Here is a 23,988-nt window from a genome sequence, read left to right on the forward strand (position 1 = left end):
GCAGTTGATCACGAGGACAATCCTTGGGGATCCTCAGCTTTGCTTTCGCCCCCCAGTTGCTCCAGCCCCCAGCAGCATGATGTGGTGCAATCTGAATTCCTTCACAATAACACAAGCTGCTTGCCCGCACCCACTTGCTGATAGAAAAGTAATCCTTAAACAATTAAATTCTGCCTCCAGCCCTTTCAGACAGAAAACACACAAGAAAAGAAACACAAAACAAAAATCTTCTCCATCTAGTCTCTAATCCTTACGAACAGGACCAACAAGGCCTTGTGTGTGACGCTGGAAGTACAACGCTCCCAGGGCAGCCCTCCCGTGCCTATCATGGTTGTTCGATGAGTGGAGCAAGCCAGGAGTGCAGTTTCTATTCCTATGGAAAAAGGAAATTGAGGCACAATTTGTGAATGTGAATGAAGATGTAGTGAGCAGATTCTGCCTGTGAGCGGTTATTACTGTTGGTGAAAGTTACCGGGTGGGAGCTGAAATGAATCTAACTTTCTTCCCCTCAGGCTTGGTTACTCTGGAATAAATCAAATGGTACAGATATAGCATAAAAACTTCTGCAATAATTATACTTTTTAGTGATTCTGCAGAGATAGGGAATGATATTTCAGCCTCTGCAGAGTTGGCAACATTTAATCATTACGTTTGCACACAGTGAGGCCATGGTTTCCACCTGGTGCTTCTATACATGGTAACAATGCAATCTGAAAACAAGTAATGCTGAAGAAGAGATGACCATTTTTATTTTGCACAGTCTCTCCTATCTCTGAACCCACACATTCCTTCTTCGGCACAGTGGGCTCCCTTGTATATTTAACCCAGTCCTCCAGCTCAGACACTTGGGATTTTCTGGTTACACTCATTCCCTTCCTCTCTTGACATGGAAGTTTGCAGTTGGATAAATCCTCTGGCTGACACAAGTGTGGGATTGACAGCAGCATTTATGTCCTCCCAGCACTCAGTGATGTTTTTATTTCCTGACGTCCTAACACATTCTCAGGCCAGATTGAGCTACATGGGGAAAGGTCCCTCCCTGCTATTTCCATGTTAGACATCTGCAGCTGTGCCTGCACTCATACTCCCAGTGGCAGCAGGTTGGTACAGCTCATTTTTGCTGCTGCCAGCTCCAAATTATGCCACACTATTTTCTTTCACTGGCGAAGTACTCTCTTCTTCTGCTATCTATTTCTAATTGCTTTTACTGGCTAATTTTAGAAAGCATAAAAATCAGAAGTGGACAAATGGATTCTGAATATAGCAGCCCTGAAGTCAGTTGAGCAGCTCCTCAGTGGTGGTGAACTGGGATCACTCCAGCTGACAGGATGAAGCATGGCTCTTCCCTGTTTTATGACATCACAGTGTTGCGGCCCAAATGATTTCTGGAACCTCTGAAAATATTTCCTGGCAGTAGTGATGCTATGAAGAACTGGAGGCTGAACGTTTCCTTGCTGAAAAGAAACTAAGCTGCACCTGTATGAGCAAGAACCTGCTGCTCAAACTGGATGTCCCTGTGAAGTGAGGTTTTTATCTTTATACGTTTGAATCTTTCAGAGCAGGATGCCAGGGATTCAAAACCCAGCTGCATAACTGTGCATGCAGGGACCTGTGCTACAGACCATGGAGATGAGATGGGTGCCATTACTGCATAGGCCTTTTTTTTTTTTTTTTTTTTGTATTGAATTGGAGATAGCTCCAGAACTGAGATTGGAATGAGAGTTGATGACGAGCAGCAGAGACAGTGCCAGGATTTTGAAATGATTCCTCCTTGCCTTTGTTTGAGTTGGTGCGAACACAGCGAGGCTGTGGCCCTGAGCTGCCTGCTCCATGGGCAACCAGCCCTGCAAAGACAACCCCAAGGGCTCTGAAGGAATGAGAGCATTCTTCAGTGTGATCCTGAAACACAGTTTTTCAGCCTTTTTCAAAGGGCATGGCACCACGAACACAGACCTAAGCCACTTCTGGACCCAAAACTGCTACAAGGATGCCTCTCTACAGCAGCATCACTGCCTTCAGCAGAGACCAAACACGGCCTGGAAGGGCCAGGTGATTTATCCAAGGGTGGAAAACCCAGCTGCCTCCTTTCAGAAACCACGCCCTCAGTGCATCATTCGTATTTGAAAGGGACTAACCATTACATTGCCAATAGTAAGAACTAGAATCTAGCAGGCTCTACCAACCTCCCTCTCATTCACATCACATTGCTTTCACCAGATCCAAGAGTTCTTCTCTGCCCCAGTGTTTCTGATTCATGAAGAACGTTCTCTGGGTTTTCTGTCTCGTGATCCTTTCTAGGTTTCTAACATAGGAATCATTTAGCTGGTGCAACAATTCTTTAATAATCAAGCTTGCAACCACACGTACCTGACTTTTAGCTTGCTGGTTAAAGAGCAAACAGTCTGATTTATTTTTTAACTCTGTTTTGTTCTGGCAAAATGAATTAAGGACAAAAAAAGTTGTAGCCACATAGTGGGACCCCTTAAAATGGCTAACAAACCGATGTAAAGGCTAACAATAAGCAAACAAGTCCTCAGAGGTTTGATGGGAAATTTAGGAACCCAGCTCAAAAGCACTTTGCCAGCCAGATGTGACTCCAGGTGGAAGCGAGAGGGCACTGACTTTGGACGAAGCTTTCCACGCACAGAGAGCGTGGAAAAGCCGCACGTGACCTACGCAGCAGCAAAGCACTCTTGTGCAGGACGCGCCCGCCCGATGCACCGCGGCTCACAACCTCAGCTCCCCTCACGGCCGCCGCGAGCCAATAGGAGCGCGCGCGCGGGAGGTTATTCGCAGGCGGCGGGCGGGGGGCTCCGGCCCCGCGCGGCCAATGGAGGGCGGGCGGCCGCGGGGGCGGCGCGTGCCGGGGAGTTTGGCCGGGCGCTGCGAACAGCGGCACGTTGCAGCGGAGCGGCGCGCGGCCGAGCGCAGGTGAGCGGGCGGGAGCGCGCCCGGGAGCCGGATCCCTTCAGCGGCATCCACGCTGCGTCCGTTGCTGCTGGGGCGTGAGGAGCCCCGCGGCGCCGCCCCGCAGGCCTGAGACCGGGCTGAGGCAGGTGCGGGGCCGCCCTCGCCGGCGGTGTCCCGGGGGGCTGTGCGCGGGAGCGGCCGGTGGGGCTCCGGGCGCTGCTGCGGGAAGAAACGAAGCGGGGAGGATAATCCCGTTTCTGAAAGCCGGGCTCGCGAGCGGTGTGTCGGGCTCCGCGCTTCCCAAGTTCCGCTCGCCGCCGCTCCCGATGAGGTGTGAACTTCTTTCCTGTGTGACGCGGGCTGCTCCGGCGCCGCTGCTGCGGGCGGGTGAGGAAAGCGGAGCGAGGAGCGCTGGAAGGGAAAGCCCCGCGCTGGGGCTGCGCGCTGAGCAGGGCCGAGCTCCGGGCACCGCGACCATCTGCTTTCCCCAGAGCGCTCCTTTAGCTTCCAGGCCGGGTCTTAGCAACCAGTGCCGGGCTCTTATCATTCCAGCGAGGAGTTCAGGCATGTTATTAATGCAGGGTGGAAGCTAGGCTCTAAGCTTCAGTAGGTGCTGAGTGGCTGCGTGCTGGTTGCTTTGTGTTTGCTGCCGGGGGTGACCCTGTTCTGGAGCTGTTTTCTCTCGTTGCTTTTGGGGTATGTCTTGTTGGCTGGAGTGGTGTACTCGGAGTTGGTCACTGGTGTGTGGCACGTATTCATAGGACAGCGCCTGGCACCAATTAGCTGCTCTCTGAGCTCATCCCGTCCCTTCTGGAGCTGAGATGTGAAGGGGACCTGTGTTTTGAGTTCTCGACTGCCCCAGTATTGCCTCGGAGGGTAATGATGTGTTTCACATCGCTTGTTGGTACCTTACTTCTGTCTTGGGTTTCAGAGCCAGTGCTCCTAATTAGGTGTTCTTTAATTGCTGATTGTCTTTGCCTGACATAAAGTTCTTGCACTAACAGGTTTTCGAAGACCAGCTTTTTTTTTTGCTGGAAGGAATTGTGGAGTTTCTCATCCCCAGGGGCTCTTGGGAGGTATCTGCAGTGGGCAACTGGTCAGCCTGCAGTACAGGGCTTGGCTGCGAGCTTCTTCCTCCCACAGAAGCTTTTTATTTTTTTGCTTTAAGCTAATAAAATATTATCATGCTCCTGAATCTCAGAATGAAACGCTGCCGCAGAGATCAAAGGAAGAGTCTCATGTTCTTTCTTTTTAGGTACAGAAGAGGAGGGGTCCCTGCTTGATTGTGTGCCACTCTGCAGCTGCCAGCTTGGTGAGTATGAGGGTGCTGAGTCCTGCTTGCGTGCATACAAATCTCAACCAAAGTCCCCACTTTTTCTAAGAGGGAAAGCATCTCGATATGCTGTGAGGAGGAGGCGTTCCATAAGGGCTTGACATATTTTAAGAAAGTTGTGGGACATTTGTCTTCAGTGATAAATATTATATACCCCATGTAGAACCAGTCCTTGTTCCTACTCAGTGTGCTGCTGGTAACGCTGCAGGCAGTATGTTTATGTGCAGTCTGACAAACTTAATTTCTCTGCATAAAGGAATGGGAGGTTCTGGGTGGGGAGCAGCAGCAGTCATCTGTGTGCATGGTTTTTGCATTTTTGTAATTAGATCAATAGCTGATGGAGCTGGGCAGGGCGAAGTGGGGGAGAACTGCAGACCTATGAGACCCAGACCTAGATGCATTGGAAGAACATTGTTCAGCTTGTCTTCCCTTCACAGTGCAGTATTGCAGCACTATGATGGATGCTTTGAAGATACTTTCTCTCAAACTGCATGTGTGCAGTAGTCTCCTTTGCAGTTGTACAGCTGCTGCTAGTTCTGGTGGAATTCTGGTTCTGCTGCAGCAGAGGAAATACTTAAAAGGGCAGTGTAGCAGTGTTGTGGTTGCTGTGAAGAAGTGCTGTTTAAATAGCAGTCACCACAGGAGCTTGTGTGGTTTAGGCATTAGCTGGGTTTGAAGAGGTGGCACTATGCTGAGCTTGCCACTTGGTGCTTCAGCTGAGAGTCTTTTTGTCAGAGTACTGTCTCTTGCTGGTGTTTGTATTATAAGGTTGTATTAACCCAGTTGTTTGTGCCAGCTTCCTGAGCAGTATCAGTGCTGACCTTAGAAGAGCCTTTACGATCCCCCTGCTTTCCCAGAGCAGGAAAAGGAAGAACTTTTGTAAGAAGTTCCAGGAAAAGCTACCATAAAAGTTGGGGGAGCTGGATGGCTTCAAAGTCTCCAGAGTAAGTCTCTGCCTGGCCGAGAGGATAAATCTGGTGGAAATCAGGGCATGCTGCTCTACTCGAGGGGAAGGGACATGTGTTAGTGGAGAGCTCAGAGTGAGGCTTGTGTTCTTTGGAGTTGTGGAAGGCAGTTTGCTTGATAACATCTGAAATCAATGTGTGATTACTCTGCCTTGAGAAGATGCCTGGGGAGAGCCTGCCCATTGTTGCTGTGAAGTGCAGGTAGCTGATGGACAGGAGAAGAGTATATGGATCTGTACAACTGATCTCAAAGCACCAGCAAACAGTGGTTGCAGGGGGAGGCAGGTTCTGCTTAAATGCATGCAGGCAGTGTAAGTATACAAATGATGGGAGGGAAAAATGGCTTACTTGAAGTCAATAGCAAAGGCCACTTTGAGTAGCAGCTCTTCTTGATGCCTGTGTGAAGGTGAGCAAATGCTGCTTCTGTGTGACTTTGGACCATCTCTCTAATTTATACTCTGGCAGATGCTGGCTGCTGCCCAGCCCTACACTGCTGCTGGACAGTTGGAGGATGCAGGCAGTGCAGCCAGTTTACTGAGGGATGGTGAGGAGGCAAGTTAACCATTCAGCTACTTGTCAAAAGCAAGGCCTGGGTTGCACGTGATATAAATTTGATAGTTAAATGTTACTGGCTTATGCATTCAAAAATAAGAAAGCAAATACATCTCAGGAAAAATAGGCAGACAGTAGCCCTCACCAATGTTCTTCTGCTTACCTTCTTTTCTTCGTAGCTTTAATTTCCTCTTCTCTGATATCATTTTGTCACTAGCTTCTCAAAGCAAGTGACATCCTGTAGCAAGCGTTTGATGTGCAGGTGACCCAGTCATCTAATATTCAGTTAAATGAATGTGGGTATCTGACTGTAAAAGCAGTAAGGATGATTGAAGTGTATAGAAGCAACTGCTGACATAATTCAGTCATTGTGGCAGATCTGAAGTAGTAATCTTTATGATAAAACATCAAAGAGCTGAGTACAGTGGAAAAATGAACGATATCAAGTAAAATAATGCATTTAAGCATGTGATTTTAATTAAAACAGTGGTTAGGCTTAACATGCTTGGAGAAACTGCCTGAAGTGCTTAAGAGAATTCCTGATAACTGGTAAATTGGGATGGGATACCATTCTGGAAGGTAAAAATAGAAAGAAACATCAGTGGCTTCATAGATGTGTGGGAGGGTGGCTGTTGCTGTGGTAGTTGGTGGGTGTAAGTTGGTCTTTGTACCTGTTTTTGTCTCTCCAGAAACTCAGATGTTTCTCAGATGTGTACAGTTATGTTAAAGACATACAGGTGGTGACTTTAAGGGTTGTCCTTGATCATAGGAAAATGTGTTTAGTTAGGGACATGCACACTAGACCAGAATTGCAGATTTGTTTGGAGATGACACAGGAGATGTGGCAAAGTGAGGAGGTGCCCTTGGGTTCCTGAGGAAGGCTTGTGTCTTGTTTCTATGGCTGCCACGAGTTAACAAATATAACTTCTTTTCCAGGATTAAACTTCAGGCTATTAAAAAAAAAAACCCACAAAAAAGCCATCTGGAATCTGACTCAGCCTCTCCTATTTTCCAGCTACTGAGGTGTTGCTTTCCATCTTTTTTTTTTTCCTGTAACCTATATGAATATGGTTATCAGACAAAGTTTATCATTAATGGCAGGGTGCAGTCAAACACTGAATAGTTGTTATTCTAACTTGCTTAGGGATTTAAGGACCAAACTTGCTGGTAATGTTTCTTAGAGTGGGTTAAGTCTTCAGAAACATTTTTGTGTTCCATTGCAGTCTTCAGTTTTATTTTTGGCAAAAGTGATAGGGACAGAAACAGATGGAGAAGTATAAATATTTATCATAAGTGTCAAATATGTGACACTGGAGAATGATTTCACTGCTTCCATGTGCTTGTGTCCCTGGATGGGGAAGTTCCCTTGAAAGGTCAAAACCTTTTGAGGACACAGCTTCTTTGTGAGTTGATCCTTGTAGTTGAATGGGAAGGCTGTCCCATGGCAGCTGAGAGCTCATCCTGGAAACCTTCAGGTTTAGGGAGTGAACCTGGCTGAAAATAAATCCCTATATTTTATATTTTGATGGCAACCAGCTCATGAGCTGAGTCATGCCTGGTGATAAAGGTGTGGTTTGCTGAGGACTTGTTTCTGTTGGGTTGCTGCCCTGGACAGGCATTATTCTAGGGTGAGTACTTCTGAGAGAACTGTGTGTTTTTTTTTTTTTTTCCTGAAGCCATTTGGGATTAATTTAGCCTGTTTGTCTCTGGGCTGGTCTCAGTGTTTTCTTGTAGATTGGTGGCCGCGTTCTGGGAATGCTCTGAAGTGCTGTAATTAATTCTTCAATGTTGTTCAGAGTTTATGGTGAAGATGTTAGCTAGTTAACAGTGACTGCTCTAATTATTCTGGTGTTAATATAAACAGTGAGGCTGTGATGTGCCATTCTCTGCTGGAGCAGCACTGGTATACTTGCCTTTCTGAGATGGAAGTGTCCTTCCTCTCTTCCCTGTATCCATGCTGTCCACTCTGCAGACAAGCAGGAAGGCCACAGAAGCATAGCCTGCTGCTTGGCTGATACCTAGCTAGACACTCCCCTGATGTCAGTGAAGCTAGACTGACAAGCCTCACTCATTTGTTTTATTGCTGCCTTCTGCAATTGCTTTTCCTTGTTAGTCTCTGCTTTCCCATACCACCGTAAATGAGAAGGATCATACTCCATCCTCTTCAGCAGACAGAAAAACCTGAATTTTTGATTGGAGTCCTTGCTGCAGAGCTGGGGTGGAAGAGTTGTGTTGTTTGTTTTCTGTTGTTTTGTTTCTTTAAAAAAAAAAAGTGGTCAGAAGCACAGAGTTGTTTCTCAAGGTGGGAGGATGAGGGCAGCTCACTGAATCCTGTGGTTCTGGTGTAATATCCCATTTATGTTTCTAGAATTGGCTGCTTGTTTTTCTTAGCCAAGTGGCTCCATAGTTGTGTGACCTTGTGAGGACAAAGCATTAATGACATATTGTTATGACTATTAGGTTGCTCTTCCACTGTGCATGGCAAGAGTCTAGTCTTTGTACAGCTGTGCAGATAACATTTTCTTTACCTTCAAAGGAAAAAAGAAATCTTGCCTCGCATTATTTCTGCTCTGGTTCTTCAACTCTGTACTAAATAGATGCAATTCCTATAGATCCACAACACACTGAACTGCAAAAGGCTGGCCTAATATGTAGAGTATTAACACATACTGATTCATTTTCCTTCTGCTACAGATTTCCTTGGTTACATCAAGCCTCAGTTCACAGGTGGACCTGAACTTTGTGTATGTAGCAGAGGTGTTAAACATGAGGGGCTCAGCTGGGGTGGCTAAGTGAGGAGTAAAGAAATGCTGTGGAAGTCCGGGCTGAATAAGACCTTCTGAGGATGCATTAGTGTTGGATTTACAACTGCTAGCCTCTGTGGTGAGGATACAAATGAGTCATACCAAGGAGTGTGAAATCATACTCTACTAACCTGGACTTCAGTACCTACATTTGGCAGTTTAGTGCTCTGTTGGAGCAGTGCTGTGCAGCCACCTGCTGCTGTTCTGGTGGCTGATGTTTCTCAGTTATCCCTATGATTCAGCTGAGCAACACAGTTTTACCTTGCTATCTTTGTGAATGCAGCAAGGTTCTATAGACACTGAGGTCTGTGTTGTCTTATTAACTTAGGACTTGACAGCACAACAGTCTTTTACAATAAAGAAAAGCTTCAAGATGGGTGCCACCTGAAGGTAGTGGTTCAGTTTCTGTTCAAAAGAACAGTCCTGAAAACACAAATGAGCTGGTGATGGTGTGACTGCTTTTGAGCACATAGCTGGGGTGAAGCCTGATGAAGCCCGGAGATAGTTGTGATAGCCTGTAATAGATAAAGCTGAGGAACTGAGCAGCAGCAGGAAAAAGTATGCCAGCATAGCCTCAAGGAGTATTGCATGTATGCATGCTTACCTGAGGCTGAGTAATTACCACCTCATGTGCTGTTCTGCTGCTGCTTTAGCTGTCAAGTTGCTCTCAACTAGCTCCTGCTTTGGTGGCTCCTCACCACAGTAGTGGCAGCACGCAGGAATTGCCAGAGCCTTTCTCCTGTTTCCTGACCTCCTCATGTGCTAGATGTGGCTGGTGGTCTTAGTTTGATCTACTTTGATGTGGGCTCTCAGAGAGAAATTGGAATGCTCAATGGGAACCCTGCTAGAAGAAATCTGTAACTGCTGCTTCGTGGCAGGTGTCTGCTACCAAACTCTCCTTTCCCCTTGCACAGCTCTAGCACAAGAGGCTTTGCCTTTTTTGTGGGCAAGAAGCTGCAAGAAGTGTGAGCTGTGACCTCATCAGGAACCTGGGATGAATCTAAGGATGAATCACAGTTCCACTGGGGAAGGAGCTGCAGTGCGTGAAAAGTGGTGGATGTAATGTGGTAGGAAATTCATGGTTTTTACTCCTGGAGGAGGTCAAGTGCTTTCCTGGAAAAGGCTTTGTTTCTTCAGAGCATCCCTCTTTGTCTCTTATGAATGATTGCAAATCAGATTGAGGAAAAACTGGATGGAAAAGAGTGAAAACTGGGTTTGGGTAGTTTGGATACAGAAGGCAGTAGCCCTGTGCCAAAGAAATAGGAGGGAAAAAAGTAGAGTTTGTAGTACACATGCCTGTATGCCAGCCACCTAAATGAGTCTTCATTTTGGCACTTCCTCACACCTGATTCTGAGAATGCTGTCTGAGTGTTGCTGTTCTGTGATATTTGTTCTGGAGCTGGGAGCTTGTGTTTCCTTTTACTGAGTGTGCCTACAGTGAGTGGCAGTGTGAAGGCAGAAGACTCATGCACTGATCTCTTGCTGTTTTCCCATGGTTGATTAGATGCTTTGGTGCTGAGGTCAGGAACAACCCCTTCCACAGTTGTCAGGTAGCTTGACTGACAGAAGTTAATAATACCAGAGGCTCCCAGCTCTGTGAAAGTATAAAACAGACTTGAAATGGGTGTGAGATTTTTGTATTTTTGTTTGTTTTTTGGCATCTGAGGCTGGGGAAGTGGAAGATGCCTGAATGTGGCTTGCCATGCAGACTTACTGAATGAGGAGGGAACAGAAATGTGCCTCTGCCTTGGGACTGCATGATGTGGTTACTACATGTGTGGTGTGTGATTTGCTGGAGTTGTCAGGAGTTCCTCTGTTTCAGTTTGTCTAATGCACACAGTGCTGTCAGAGGTGAGACTGGGGAAGTGTGATCATCTGAGGAGGAATATTTTGTGGGAGAACTCTATATTGCTGCAAATCAGCCTGGGTCATAAAAAGGTGCTGTGTAGGTTTTTCCACCTTTGTCCTGTGCTAGAGTTCAAGAACTTCAGTGCTTTCAGCTGGCAAATCAGGCCAAATTACTGTTGCACCTTTACAGAGATCAGGCATTTCTTCCAGTATGTTTCTGTGTTCAGGCTTTTGCTTTTTCCTTTCTCATGCAGTATTGATGTAAGCAGTGCCTGTAATTTGCCTTGAAGCAATAGTAAAAAGGCATGACTTATTCATAGCAATTTCTGGGAGTTCATTCCTAAATGCCAGATAGATTGCTTCAAGTCAGACTGCAGAATGGGGCTGGCCTTTTTTTGTAGGGATCTGAATTTTCAGCTTGCTGTTTCAAAGGAACTAAAAAGCAGTCATCCAAAATGATAATCACTGACATGAAAGGGCAGTATCAGGTTGTGCCCTGCTCATGGGAATCAGTTTTTCTGTGGTGCATGCTTCCAGACACCAAATGAATGAGTAAGTAAAGCAGTTCCAAACATCTATTTACTCATCTTGTGGTTTTCTCATACTAAGAGCATAAATTTTGCTCCAGGGACCAGTGTTGTCCACATACAGTGTCAGGCATAGGTGATAACTTGAGCCTGAAATGCCACATCAGTGGCATTTCCACATCTGAAACCTGTACATCAGAGTCATTGAACTGCAGACACTTGAAGGATACAAGGCCAAAGGGCAATTTGTTAGCTACAGAAATGTATTTGGTTTGACTCCAGCACAGTGTGTTGCTGGGCTGCCATGGCTCAGTGCCTGCTCAGCTTCCCTGGGGAGAAGCCCCTTCTCCCTGCAGGACAGAGGGCATGTCCATTGCTGCTCCCAAAGCTGAGGCTGCTTGGTGTGTGTATGCTAGCCTCCTCCTGATAGCATGGCTGCAATGCTCAGAAGGCTGAAGGGCCACTCAGCTCATGGCTGAAAATGCTGCACTTTCTGGTGTGAGCTGGATATTAATTCCTGGATTCACTAAGGGTGTGCTGTGGCTTTTGCAAAGTACTGAGTCTCATTCCATTAAGAGCTTGTGGAGTTCCCAGAATCTTTAATATTCAGTGTTCTTTAGGTATGAATAAATATTTCCTTGCCCTGAAATGTTTCCCTGCTGTTAAATTCATTGCGGCCTCTAAGACAATACATCTCCTTCCTTCCCTTTCTCCTCCCATGCCCCAGCTTTTTTAACCTAGAAATTTTCTGGCACTTCACTGTCAGACTGGTTTCTTCTAGCACATTGGGGAGCTCTGGAGTTTCTTTGCATGCTGTCATTGCAGCTGCTGTGGGAAGATGATGGCTTACTTCATCTCCTGAGGTATTTATTCTTTCTAGCTGATGGCTTTCTGCAGTATCTGACAATGGACAGCTGTGTATGTGTAGCTGCTTCCCTATAAAAGGAGGGGATGTGGGGAAGGGAAATTGAAGAGAATTGCATTATCGTACTTGAATAATTCATTTTGACAGGGCTGTCTGCCTGCAGCCTGTGCCACCAGACAGGTGTATTGGTTTGAGCCTCATTGAAGGGTCTGTTCTGTCCTCATGACCTGCAGATCACTGGGTGACTCTTATGATAGTAAGAGTTCCTTAGTTTTCTTGTGAATTCTCAGCAGTCACTTAACTTGATGCCTGGTGTGTTTCCTGGCAGGCAGAGGGGGCCTTAGTGAAGTCCCAGTGGTTGTCAGGAGCAGGTACAGGCACTTGTACTGTTCAGGACTAACAATTGCTGGCATCCAAGGCAACTTGCTCATACTTTTTCAGTTAATACCTTGTAGCAAAGTTATTCCTGACATGGTTTACTTGTTGACATTGAGAAGTGGCATTTCCAGCAGCAGCTCATCTTACCCAAAGCCCTGACCTTTTCTGAACCCTTCTACAGCTCTGATACCTTTCAGACTGTGTCTTTGTGGCATTTGAGAACTCCAGTGTCCAGGCTGAAGCACCTGCAGTCAGCCAGCTCTGAGACGAAAGGATTCTCCTGGTGACTTTTAACCTTGCAGGGCCTGATTCTTCCTGACCTTCACAATCCTATCTTCCAGCTAGACAGTTCTGTGGAGGTTCACCAAAGGCTTTGTGGACACACGCAGCTTCTGCGTGGGGGCAGGAAGCCAGGAGCTGGGACAGAGACTGTTGAGTGGTAGGAGGCATGGAGAAGTGTGCCCTAAATTGACTCTGAAGGTGCTCTGAGGTCACTGTGAAGTCTGAACTGCAGTCAGTGCTAGAATGTGACAAGCAAAAGCTGGAGCTGTAAAGGTTGTGGCAGATGAAGCAAGGTATGTAGCACCTAGCACCCTTCTGTCATGGTCAAGAGCTGGACTATCTGGCCTTGGGGATCGAGTCTTTCCTTTACAAAGCTGGGGCAACTGGAAACATGTTTCTGCTGCTGCAGTGACCATTGTGTGGCTATTGAAACTAGTCTAGGAGCAGTGTGGTACCAGCAAACACCAGAAGCAAGTCAGTCCTGCAATAGCTGGGTCTCTAGCTGAATACATTCTGGACTTCACTTTTGGAGGTGACTGTCTTGGACCAAGCACGAACTGCAGTCTTGCTGCTCTTTGTTACATTTCTCCATGCTGAAGCTGCCACGATCTGTGGTCTAAGTGCAGAAGGAATGCTCAGGCGGTCTGTGCTCTTTGGTTCTCTTGAATCTGTGTTCCTCTGAAGCTGTAACACCTCTTAGGAATGTAGAGGTGATGCTGATTGAAGGACCCATCTCACAATTAATCCATATAGATGACAACTGCTCCTTCATACCCAAGGTGTTGGGCCTGCCATGTATCTCACATGCTGGGAAGCAGCTGCTCCTGGGTGTCGGGTAGGACCTGCATCTGGCTCTACAGTGCATTAAGCCACATGTGCTCTGATTAGGGTGGGCAGAGTCTCTCCTGTCAAACTGTTCTGCCTGCAACTTGAGTCTCCTTGGAAACTTGTTATTTTTCTAATCTTTTAAGCCCACTTCCCAGAGAGTATGGGAATTGTTAAGTATTGAGATATATTGTAAAAATGATGTAATTAAAATTCTTAATTTTATTTTTTTGTGTATGAGTTTTTTATTCCTTTGATTTAAAGAGTGGTAGTAGCTAATTGGATTCTGGGCCAGGCTCACACAGGCATCCGGGGGAAGGGACTGCAAATGAGCCTAGTTAGCCAGGAAATTGCACATTTAAATATAGTTCTCAGTAGGGTCAGCAAAACACCCAAGGGGCAAATTAAGAACAAAATCTCAGCTGACGTGTTCATTTAGCTGCAGACATTGTAAGAGAAACAAAAAGGAAGCCTGGAAGTGAGGGGAGTGAGCTGAAGGGTAGGTGTCCCATCTGCTGTGTTTCTGTACTGTTGCAGGTCACTCCCAGGCAGCAGGATCCTTCTCTTGTCCTCTGCGTTGGCTGGTGTATAGGCTGATTCCAAGAAGAGGCAACTGAATTGACTTTTTTGGGGGGTGGTTTCCCTAGAGGATGTAAATCTATGGTTCACATAAAGCCATAAGGCTGCTCTCGCTCTTTTCAGCTTTGGCACAAGTCACGGTGATGGGAAGATGAGATGAAACACCATCTTGTTTTCTCTGTTTGGGTTAAGAGGGGACAACTTTCTCTGTGAGACTGCTGCTTGCTCCCCAAATTGATGAGTAGGATGGTGCTTCCAATCGCTATGGTATAGACCAATTTCCCTGAATGCTATGCTGGGGAAGTGGCTGCAGATAGTGATAGGAGCCTTATTCATCCTGAATAAAGATGGATTACTCAGGTGTATGGATCTTTGACTGAAAGCCAGCAGTGCTCTTGAATTTGACTAAAGTGTGGGTGTTAGATTCCTAGCCCTGCTTGTTCCTTGATTCCTGTGGGGCCGGTGGGGTGTGTAGTGGAGCTCACTTGCACTTTGTTGTTTCACAGTCAGAACCAGTCCTTGACAATTTTATTTTCACCTAAAGGTTAGGATATACTGTGGCTGATGGGGAGAAAAATGTGGAAGAGCAGTTCTTGTTTTCTCTGGCCTCAGACACAGCTCTCAGTGCTCTCCCTTTGATTCTGATTATCTCCCTGGGGCAGGCAGTGGGTTCAGGTAGGCAGTTAGTCAGGAATTAAGTCTGATCCCAAATCCTTCTTTCTGGGGAGTTAGGGGACTGTTGGCTTTTTAGGCTACCTGGAGTCAGACTTCACAAAAACTTTGGGGAAGTTGCAAGCTGCTTATCCCTCATCTGGAGCTTTTCAGAGCTCTGTCTCCCTATCATGCTCTGGATGAGTTTCACAGGGCTGAAGGAGGAGCTGTGTGTGCTGTCACTGCCCCAGCTCTTCTTACTTGTGAAAGGCATGGGTGCCTTTAAGACCTACTGGGGACTTGTGGAACTGGGTGCTTAAAATGGCATGCAAGATGTACCTTGGTGACAGAAATATTTGAAACCTCGAGCTTGAAGACAAAGGAAAAGGAAAACAAAGGAAAGCATTTTTATTTTTATTTTTTGCTATGGGAATATAATTCACCTACTAAGTGTTCTGTTAGCCATGGTTGCTGCATGTTTTGCAAACACCTTGAGAGATCATACCTTAAAAGAGGGTCCTCTTCACAGGATTTTCTGTCCTGCTGTTCCTTAAATCAAGTACATGCAAGTTTGTTTATGCAGATGTCAGTTGAGGCTAGACTTTCAGGGGATTTCAACACCCCTTAAGAGCACTGCCTTCTGGGGATCAGTTCTGAAGTTTTCTCTTTTTAATGCCTGCTTTGTTTATATGCTCTCTGAGCTGGAGTTAGCAGTTTGGTTTCTCCTAAAGCACTAAATGCAGTAGGGCAGTTAGCTCTATGTTAATTGGTGCTGTTGTCACGCTACTGAGAAGTTGTAGTAACCTGGCCAAGTTTTCTCTTGTAGGCTCAATGCCTGGATGTCTAAAAAGGAAAACTAATTATAGTGTGAAACAAAGAGAACAGACTGGCCTAAAGGAAATGTCATTAAGGTTCTCCTCAGAGCCTGGGTCAGCACATGTCAAATCACAGCTGCATCAATCTCTTAATTTCTTCCTCCTTCAATTTAAATTACCACCAAGTGATTTCTTGGAAGTGTAACTACATTTAATACCACAAGAATGGATTTAGAGGAAATGGCCAGAATTCAAATATTAAAGGTTGGGCTGGAGTTGCAAAAGCAAACTGAGGACAGTTTATTCCCTTCCATTCTTTCTTTGTGCAGAATATTTATGTTGACTGCCTAATGACCCTTCCTTGAGGTCTGTCTGGGGCAGTGGGTATGTGAGTGAGTTATTTTTTCCAATTCTGAGTACTGGAGTTGCCTGAACATCTGTGTGGCCAGTAGATACAGCAAAAATAAGAAGTGCTTTTTGAGCAATGTGTCAAACTGCAGAGCTCTCTTCCTTCGTTTCTAAGCTGTTAATGTATTTCCCCTCTGCCTCCAGGCATCTGCTGTTGGTCTCTGTTGGAAACAGAAACCAGGGCAAAGTGGATATATGCCCTTTCCTGCATCTCAAATGTAGTGCTTGTTGAAGAACAGCCATGAGTCCATAATACAGATATGCTGTTTCACTGTTGTCCTTTGCAGTTCCTCAAGATGGGAGATCTTAGTGTCAGTTGGAGCCCCAAGGTGGGACCAGAACCAAGTAAATCAGCACGTGCTTTCTTGTTTTTTTTTTTAGTGTATTTCAGTTTTTTATAACCTAGTTTCCTTCTGAAACCAGACCCTCTGTGAATGATGAACCATATATCTGCTGTGAGTCTGTCATTCCTGTCTCCTACCCTGCTGTGCATCTGATTCTGGAGCCTTTATCCTCCTGTTCTCAAATGCTTCACAACAGGTTAAGGCTTTAGATGCATGTTGTCATGAGCTCTCGTGGAAATGGTAGACTGGGAAGAGAGGGAAGGTGTTAAGGTGAGGGCCCCCATCAATTAGTTCTTCTCCTAGGAGGTCTTCAGAGGAATGCTAGCAAAGCTTAAGTGTGATGCCACACTGCTGTTCTTTTGATATTAGTTGGCATCCTCTAGATAATTGGATTGCTGATCCTGAGACTGTCTTTTCATTTCATAATTCATGTGGAGAGTTAATACAGAAAACCCTGAAACATAAAACAGAGTCAAAGAATATACTGAGTTGGAAGAGATGCACAAGGATGAGAGAGTCCAACTCCTGACACCAAAAAGGAACACCTGAAAATCAAACTATGCTCCTGAGAGCATTGTCCAAACACTTCATGAAATTTGGCTGGCTTGGTGCTATGACTGCTGCCCTGGTGGGCCTGTTTTCAGCTGGAAACAGGATTTGCAATGTTCTCCTTCTAACACTTCATCCTCCAGCTTTCCCTGAGCAGGCAAAGCTGAAGCCTGTTGTGTAGGGAGGGGAAGATGCTGTGCATTGAGGTCAGGACGACCTGAACAGTGTCAGATAGAGGCACAAATATACCCACCTGGGATCCAACTCCTGCTGAGGGAGTCAACAGGGTAACCGAATGTTCTGACTGAGCAATTGCAGTTTGGCTTGGGTGCTGGGTAATAAGGAGTAGAACAGAAAATAAAATCCATGAAGGAGATTTAATAACTGGGAAGAATAATTGTGAAGTACTTGAGAATATTAACCAATGGCTGAATGCATTTAATTAGCTTAATGAAGCTGGGTGGCTGTGTTCTTTTTAAATCAAACAGACAGGCAAAACATTATGCACAAAAATGAGTCCTGAATACAATGAATGTATTTAATTAGCAAATAAAAGACAGAAAGGGGTTTGTTTTTCAACTTTAAGTGAGGGATTCTTCCCTATTGAGCGCTCTCAAAAAAGCCTTAAGTGTTGTGGTTTCTTTCAAGCTCCAGATTGTTAGAACTTGTGGTGGCTTGGGAGTCTGATTTGGGAGCCAGGTGCAGGCTTGTGGCTGGCTGCACCTGTGGGGAGGTGGGTGTGCTGGTGACAGCAGTGCTTTGCTGGCTCCAGCAGAGCTGTGCTGGCATGGCACGGAGCCATCAGCAGCTGTGGTTATAAGCTGGATCCCCAGGGACAGACTCAGTAGCAGTAATACTGCTTAACCTGCTGCTACAAAGCCTTTTACCTAAGTGTTTATGTGATCACCTCTATTCTGGAGAAGGGGAAAGGGTAGAAATAGTAGATTGAGGTTAAGCAGCGAGGTGGTAAGTTCAATGTCAAACATATGGTGCTGCTAAAGGTGCCCTCGGTGTTCAGGGCTCCAGTGGAGGGGTGCTGGGAGGCCTTGCCCAGAGGACACACAGTCACCTGACTGTAGTGCTTCTGGCCCACCTGAGAGGACCACTTGCTGCCATTGCCTTCCCTGTCCTAAGGAAGGCCTCAGTCTGCATGTAGCTGTGCATAGGATTTGTTAGCCTGCTGCACGCATGTATACAGACGTGCACACACATGCACTCTTCTACCAGTCTCTAACTAGCTTTCTTGTGCTGCTAGAACCTGTTGCAAATTAATAACCTACCTCTCTAGGCAGGAGACTCTCTTCCCTGTGAGCCTCGGTGCTAATGTGGGTATGTAATGTAGATCTGTCGTATCTGTCTCACCAAGGCTGTGTTTATTCAAGCCTAATGTTATAAGCTGAACAAGCCATTTTGATATTAAGCCTATAATAACACCTTGCAGCTAAAGAGCCTGTTTTTCCCCATTGGTGGATTACTCAGCTCTCTTTTCTTTTGAGAGAGTGTTTAACAAAAGCAGAGACTTTCCCAGACTGTGTTTAATTAAACAGAGCTCAGAGATGTCTTTTCAGTGCTGTGACTGTATTGCTGTACAACTTACCTCTGGGGCAGGCAGAAGTGTGGAGCATGTGCTCTGCCTGCAGTTAGGCTGGGGTGTGTTGTGTCGGGCTGCCCCATGGACCCAGTGGCATGCTGATGTGCGTGGGGACCTGCAGGCTCTGGGTGCTCCTTGGTACTGATGGGGGGACGCAGACCTTGTGGCAGCCTCCAAATCTGAGCAGGTGCTTGAGTGGAACAGTGTGTTCTCTTCAAGTGATGGCTCATCTAATATGCCTTAAATTACAGCTGAGGTTTGTGGTCCTAAGTTCTACCTGTTTCCTTTGTTTTATAGGGGTGTTTGAAATATGATGGCTCAGTTGTCTGCAGTTAGATACAACAGGAAGACTGTAATTTGGAAGTTCCTTATTTCTGTCTTAGGGGATTTGTGTGAGCAGATGGTCATGTGCTCTGGTTTTGCTTATTATTGCAGATTATTTGCCAGCTAATTTTTGTGACTAAGCTTTGGCCTGTAGGCTGTTTAGAATCCTGGAGTCGGGTTTCTGCTATGAATACTTGTTTGCAAATTTTCAGATCTGTTTCTATGCCTGTTCCCTGATGTCACCATTAGCTGGAGACTTCTCCCTCTAGCAGATGCCCTCTGCTCTGCAGGAAAGGGGTAGCTCCTGGAGCAGAGTTTTCTTCCTGGCAGGCAGAATGTTAAGTGGCACTTTTGTACCCAGTTATAAGTTTATTTTTTTTAAAGCTTATTAGAGCTGAAGTCCTAACCTCAGCATCAATGCTGTTGTGCTGGGCTTCCCAAGGTTACACTTCTGTTTCATTTGGCACAGTACAGCAGCTGTCCTACTGCCACAGAATGTGAGGGTTGTACAGGCAGTGCTCTGCGACTTCACCTATGCAGCTCAGCAGCTGGAGGATTGGCCCGTTGGCAGCCTGTACCCATGGGGTCCTGCAACCACCCACCCATCTTTCTCCTGAAAAGTTGCCATGATTTCTTTTTTCTTTTTTGCTCATTTCTTGCCACTTTTCCCTTCTTTTAAGAACAAAAAAATTCTCTCAGATGTCTCCAGAGAGCTGGCTATGGTAGCTCCTTGACTGATTTTTTTCTAGTATTTTAACATTTACTGGATTTACATAACAGCCAAACAATCTGTTTCAGGAGTTTAATATAAGCCTGACTCTAGTGAGTCACATTCATGTTAGCAATAATGCAAAGAGAGGCAGCTGGGGGAGTGAGGAGGTGACTTTTTCTAGCTTTCTGTACAGAAATATCTGGCTGCTTGAAATATCCCTGCCGCCTTGTAGCAGCAAAGCTGCCAGCTCTGCTCCACCATCAGGGACTTGTTCTGAAACTTCGGCAGGTCAGTAGGTGCATCACATCAGCCCTCCTGGCTGATCTTGGGGACTTTCCAGGGGTATATGGGCAGTGCTGATGTCTCAGCAGCTTCACAGCTGCACCGGGTGTGTGGTGCCAGGTGAGTAGGCTGTGTTCCTCAGGGCTGCAGAAAGAAGACCTGTCAGGATGCAGTATGTAATCTGCTGCTTCGAGTCCAGGCAGAATGATTTTGGAACTCCCCAGTTCCTCTTGCACAGCTGTGTATACAGCAAGCCTCTGGAGCACTTCTGCAGGCACTTCTGTCAGTGCTTGCTCCTGAGTCTCTGTGTGCTGGTGGGCTTGTGCTGTCATCAAGTAAAACAGATCCCAAATTGTGTCGTCTTTTACGAAAATCCTCTGCAGAAATCTGCAAGAATTGGAATTGCTGGGTTTGTGTTTGCATCACTGCCTGTGTCAGAGCTGGTTGTTCAGGCAAGCAAGCACTTCTTGTCCTGCAGCTTGCCTATTTGGATTCTGTTCTTTAGAACAGAAAATAAATGCTGGCTGATGAGATCCATTACAGCACTAATTTTAGAACGTGCCAAACACGAGGAAATTTTCATCCTTCAGTCCCATTTCTCTCAACTCCTTCTCACTGTGAAAACTGCCTTTGTCATTCTTCTAAATGTCTGGTGACATCGGGCTCACTGTTATCTTCAGGTTGTCTCCTTCCAGTCCTTTTCTGATGCTTCTTCACTCCACTACTTGCCATTGCTGTTACAGAGCTCCCTGTGGCCGCAGGCAGCTGTGTTGTTGTGATGCAGCAAGGAGCCCTCCCATTCAGCCTGGGGCGGCTAGAGTAAGATGCCAGTGAGTTCGGGGGGAGCAGGGGAGGCAACTTCTGAGTGGAATTTCTTATCCTTGGGTGTCCGTGGCTCTAAGTCTTTCCAGACACACCCCAGCTTGCTTTCCCTATGAGCAAGAGGGATAATACAAATTTTCCTTTGGTGTGCTGAGAAGTTTAGGTAGCAGTCCCGTAGCTTCAGTGTTTCTCCTTGGCACGGGTGAAACTGGAGTCATTGCTCGAGAAGATGGAGCAGGCAGTGAGGGAAAATTCAGTTGGGAACTGAAATACTTGATCAATGCCAGAGGAAACAATAGCACACAAAAACCTAGATTTAAAACATGATTGCTTTTGTCAGCTGGAACCTTGCACTGGCTTGACAAGAGCCTGGATTTTTAACTTGCTGTCTCCATTGAGAGGTGGCTGCGGATACTGCTGCTTCCTTAAGCTCTGCTTCTTGCTCACAGCGTTTAGCAGAGCCTGATTGTGCTCTAGATTAAAGCTGGTGGCAAAAGTCCAGTGGTTTCAACCCATCCAATTTTCAGAGGCTCTCTGGAATATGCTTTTTCATGGGTTTGGCAACCAGATACGCCTGTCAGCTGCTGCTACAGCCATTAGCAGACAGATTTCTGTAAGACTTGATGCCTGCCCTGAGTGTCCTTTTGAAAATCTGCCTTTTCCTGCCCATCTTCCCAACCCTTATCTTGTCTGCAGAGCCCCGTTGAGTGGTATGTCCCTCAGAGAGCTCTCCCTTGCTTTTTGTTCTGGAAAAACTCCCTTCTCCTAGCAATTATTTCATACTTTTCCTGGGTGTGCTCTGAGCCTCATGGTTGCTCAGAGGTGTCAGCCTGCAGGAATTCAGCAGGCAAATGTCTTCATAGTCGGCCTTTGTGGATGTGGCTGAGATAAACCCTTTACTGAACTAAATGTGGTAACAGCTAATCCTTTGGAAACAGTCACCTGGGCCCTCCCTGATGAAAAGAGGCTTTGCTGCTCTGATTAACAGCACAGACAAGAACATTAACTCACTTTTATTTGGAAATGAAAAGTGCCTCTCCAGGTACTCTCCAGAGTTTAAGGGATTAGGTTCCAGCTGGAATATTAAGGTACGTTTTTGGCAACTTCCTTCTAAATCTGTAGCTTTAAACGGCCAGTCAGCCCTGATGGGATGGGGGATTGCTGCTGTGTGCCTATGCCCTGCTAGAGGGGATCTGCTGCTGTGCGGGGGGCTGGGGACACTGAGGACTGTCCCCTAGGAGCACTGGAGTAGGGCACATCTTTGGCTCTGTCTGTGCTGGACTGTTCTCCTGGGAATCAGGGCTAAGCACTGTGAGTGAACCCTGCTGGATTGGTCAGGCACTGCCTGAAGGGCTGAAGCTTGTCTGATCCTTTGGAAGAGCCAGATGATGTGACCGTTTCCAGTTTGTTCTTCAGCAAGTGCTAGAGGCCATGGAGAGCATGGTGCTATTGCAAAGGCCTTGACAATTCTGCTTTGTTTTCTAGGTGTGATCTGCACTGGTTTCTTTATTAAATGCAACTCTTGCTTTCAAAATCCTGTACTAGAAATTCTTGAAAACAAAACTCCTATACTTCAGAGACCGTCACTTCAGGCTGTATTGAGGCCAGGCTTTTGTCTTGGTGCTGGTTTCTGTGATGCTGAGTGTGCAGCTGCTGAGCCTCTGCCCTGGCACCTTTCTGTACGGTACGGAGGGCTGTTCACCAGCAGGCTGGCTGACTGAAGGGATTAAAACTGCTATATAAAATATCTGACTTTAAAATAATGAAAAACTGAGAAAAGCGTAAACACTTGTACGAAGTGTTTGTTGTTCAGAGCAGGTCTGAGTATTTAAAATGCTTCCAAAATCCTTTTCCCTTTCAACCTAAGTTTTTCCTACTGAATTTCTATTTTAAGTAAATAGCACAGAGTTAGCTTAGAAACGAGAAGATACACACTGCTGTTCAAAGCATGCTTTACTGGTTAGGTATTTATGGGAGATGTTCAGGAAATGAGCGAACGCTTGAAAGTATATGTATTATTTATTATTGTACCTGATTAATTATCACTTGAAACCTTTTGGTGGCTGTTTCGGCTCTGCGTGCTCTCCCAGACAGTGCTCTGGCAGTGCATGTCCTGGCACTTGTCCCAGATAAACATCACTGGAGATGAAAGTGCAGCTGTTTATCTGTGGGAATTAGGAATTTGGGTGATGGAAGATGATAGTGCGGGACCGGGTGAAGGTGGGTGAGATCTGCTGCAGCCAGGAGCACTGAGAGGCCTGGTGACAGCTCAGCTCTCCCAGCCCCAGGCTGGGGGGCTGTTGGCCCTATTCCTGGGAGGGCAGGAAGGTGTGGTGAATGTGACTCACTTTGTGTGATAAAGTAGTGTCAGGCAGGAGTAAAACCTGATTCTCAAGCATCGAGTTTCCAGTAGGAACGCAGGCTCCTTGTCTCTGCAGGAGTGACTCCTCATCTGGAGTGGAGAAGTCTAAAGTAATTGAAAGAAGGAGGTGACTCTTGCCTGTCCCAGGCATGCAAACTGTTCTTACTCCCCGAGCTTGTAGTGCATGCCACGCAGCTCCTTGTCTGCTCCACGCCCTCTGCAGGCCCATTGCCAAATGCTGCAGTAAGATGATGCAGCACTATCTCCCTTCCTGCCTGGGCTTACAGAGTGGACTGGGAACTCTATTAAAAAACCCACCTGACATACTGAGTGAGTGAAGCACAGGTCCCATCAAGCTAATCTCCACAAGTAATATGAGTTTCTAAGCTTGTGCTTATCTAAATGAGACCTAAGCAAATGAGACGTGTTTTGAGGTTCTTATTTAGTTCCAGTCTGTACATCTGGAGGAGTAATTCAATTAAATTCCACTGGAGAGGTGGTGTGACTCCCTCTGCCTTCTGCAGGGCACATAGGTGTGCGTTTGGCATGCTGTCTTGAGGCCTGAGTGACCTGATGCAACGATGCTCAGGTTGCAGAGCAGTTTTGCAATGCAGCTAAGCTGATACTAAGCTCAGTTGTGATGATGAGAATGCCCTACCCTCACTATTGTTAGCATAACGTGAAGTGGGCCCTATTCTACAGCATCAGACAGCTGTGTCTGAGCTGCCCAGTAGAGATGCGAAGTTTGCAGAATGTTGCAATCAGAAAAGTTCCATAACCAAATGACTCCTGTGGGGGAGACGAGTGAGGGGGCCTGCAGAGAGTCATGAGGGAGAGATGTAGGAATGTGCTTTTTATGGGTCGAACAATTTTTGATGCAGAGGCAGCAGCACTGTATTTAATTCTAAGCTGGGGAGTTTCTTGGGAATGCGTGATTGACACCTAATTGAGGATGTTGTTTCTCATCAGGTTGTCATTCTTGCACTCCATTTACCTGTCAGCACTCCTGTGAAGACTCCTCTTTTTGGATGCCTCTAACCTGCCTCACACAAAACTTACCTGCAGCCTCACCCAGCGTCACAGAGCCAGCAGCACGCAGGGACCCAACTGCCCCCACAGCATGGAGAACTGTGCTGGGGTGCACTTCAGTTTGTTTCTCTTCAGCTGGTTTGCCTTAGCTGCACTTGGGTTTCTTTCAGCTGTTCTCCAGTCTGACTGTCTTGGCCTGTGGCTCATTCCTGCCCAAGTGCTCTGGAGTCA

General features: G+C 46.3%; 1 protein-coding gene across 1 annotated transcript in view; it reads left to right on the forward strand.

The window, feature by feature from the left end:
* The first annotated feature begins 4,167 nt into the window (after positions 1 to 4,167).
* The window catches only part of CAMKK1 (calcium/calmodulin dependent protein kinase kinase 1), an 83,005-nt gene continuing 63,184 nt past the window's right edge, over positions 4,168 to 23,988 (forward strand). The window contains exon 1 of the mRNA XM_065731751.1: positions 4,168 to 4,222. The gene's annotated coding sequence lies outside the window, so the exon portion shown is untranslated. The remainder of the gene's footprint in view (positions 4,223 to 23,988) is intronic.

Source organism: Cyrtonyx montezumae, unplaced genomic scaffold (genome assembly GCF_038088225.1).
Source record: "Cyrtonyx montezumae isolate F1298 unplaced genomic scaffold, pur_monq_1.0 scaffold_15, whole genome shotgun sequence".
NCBI lineage: Eukaryota > Metazoa > Chordata > Aves > Galliformes > Odontophoridae > Cyrtonyx > Cyrtonyx montezumae.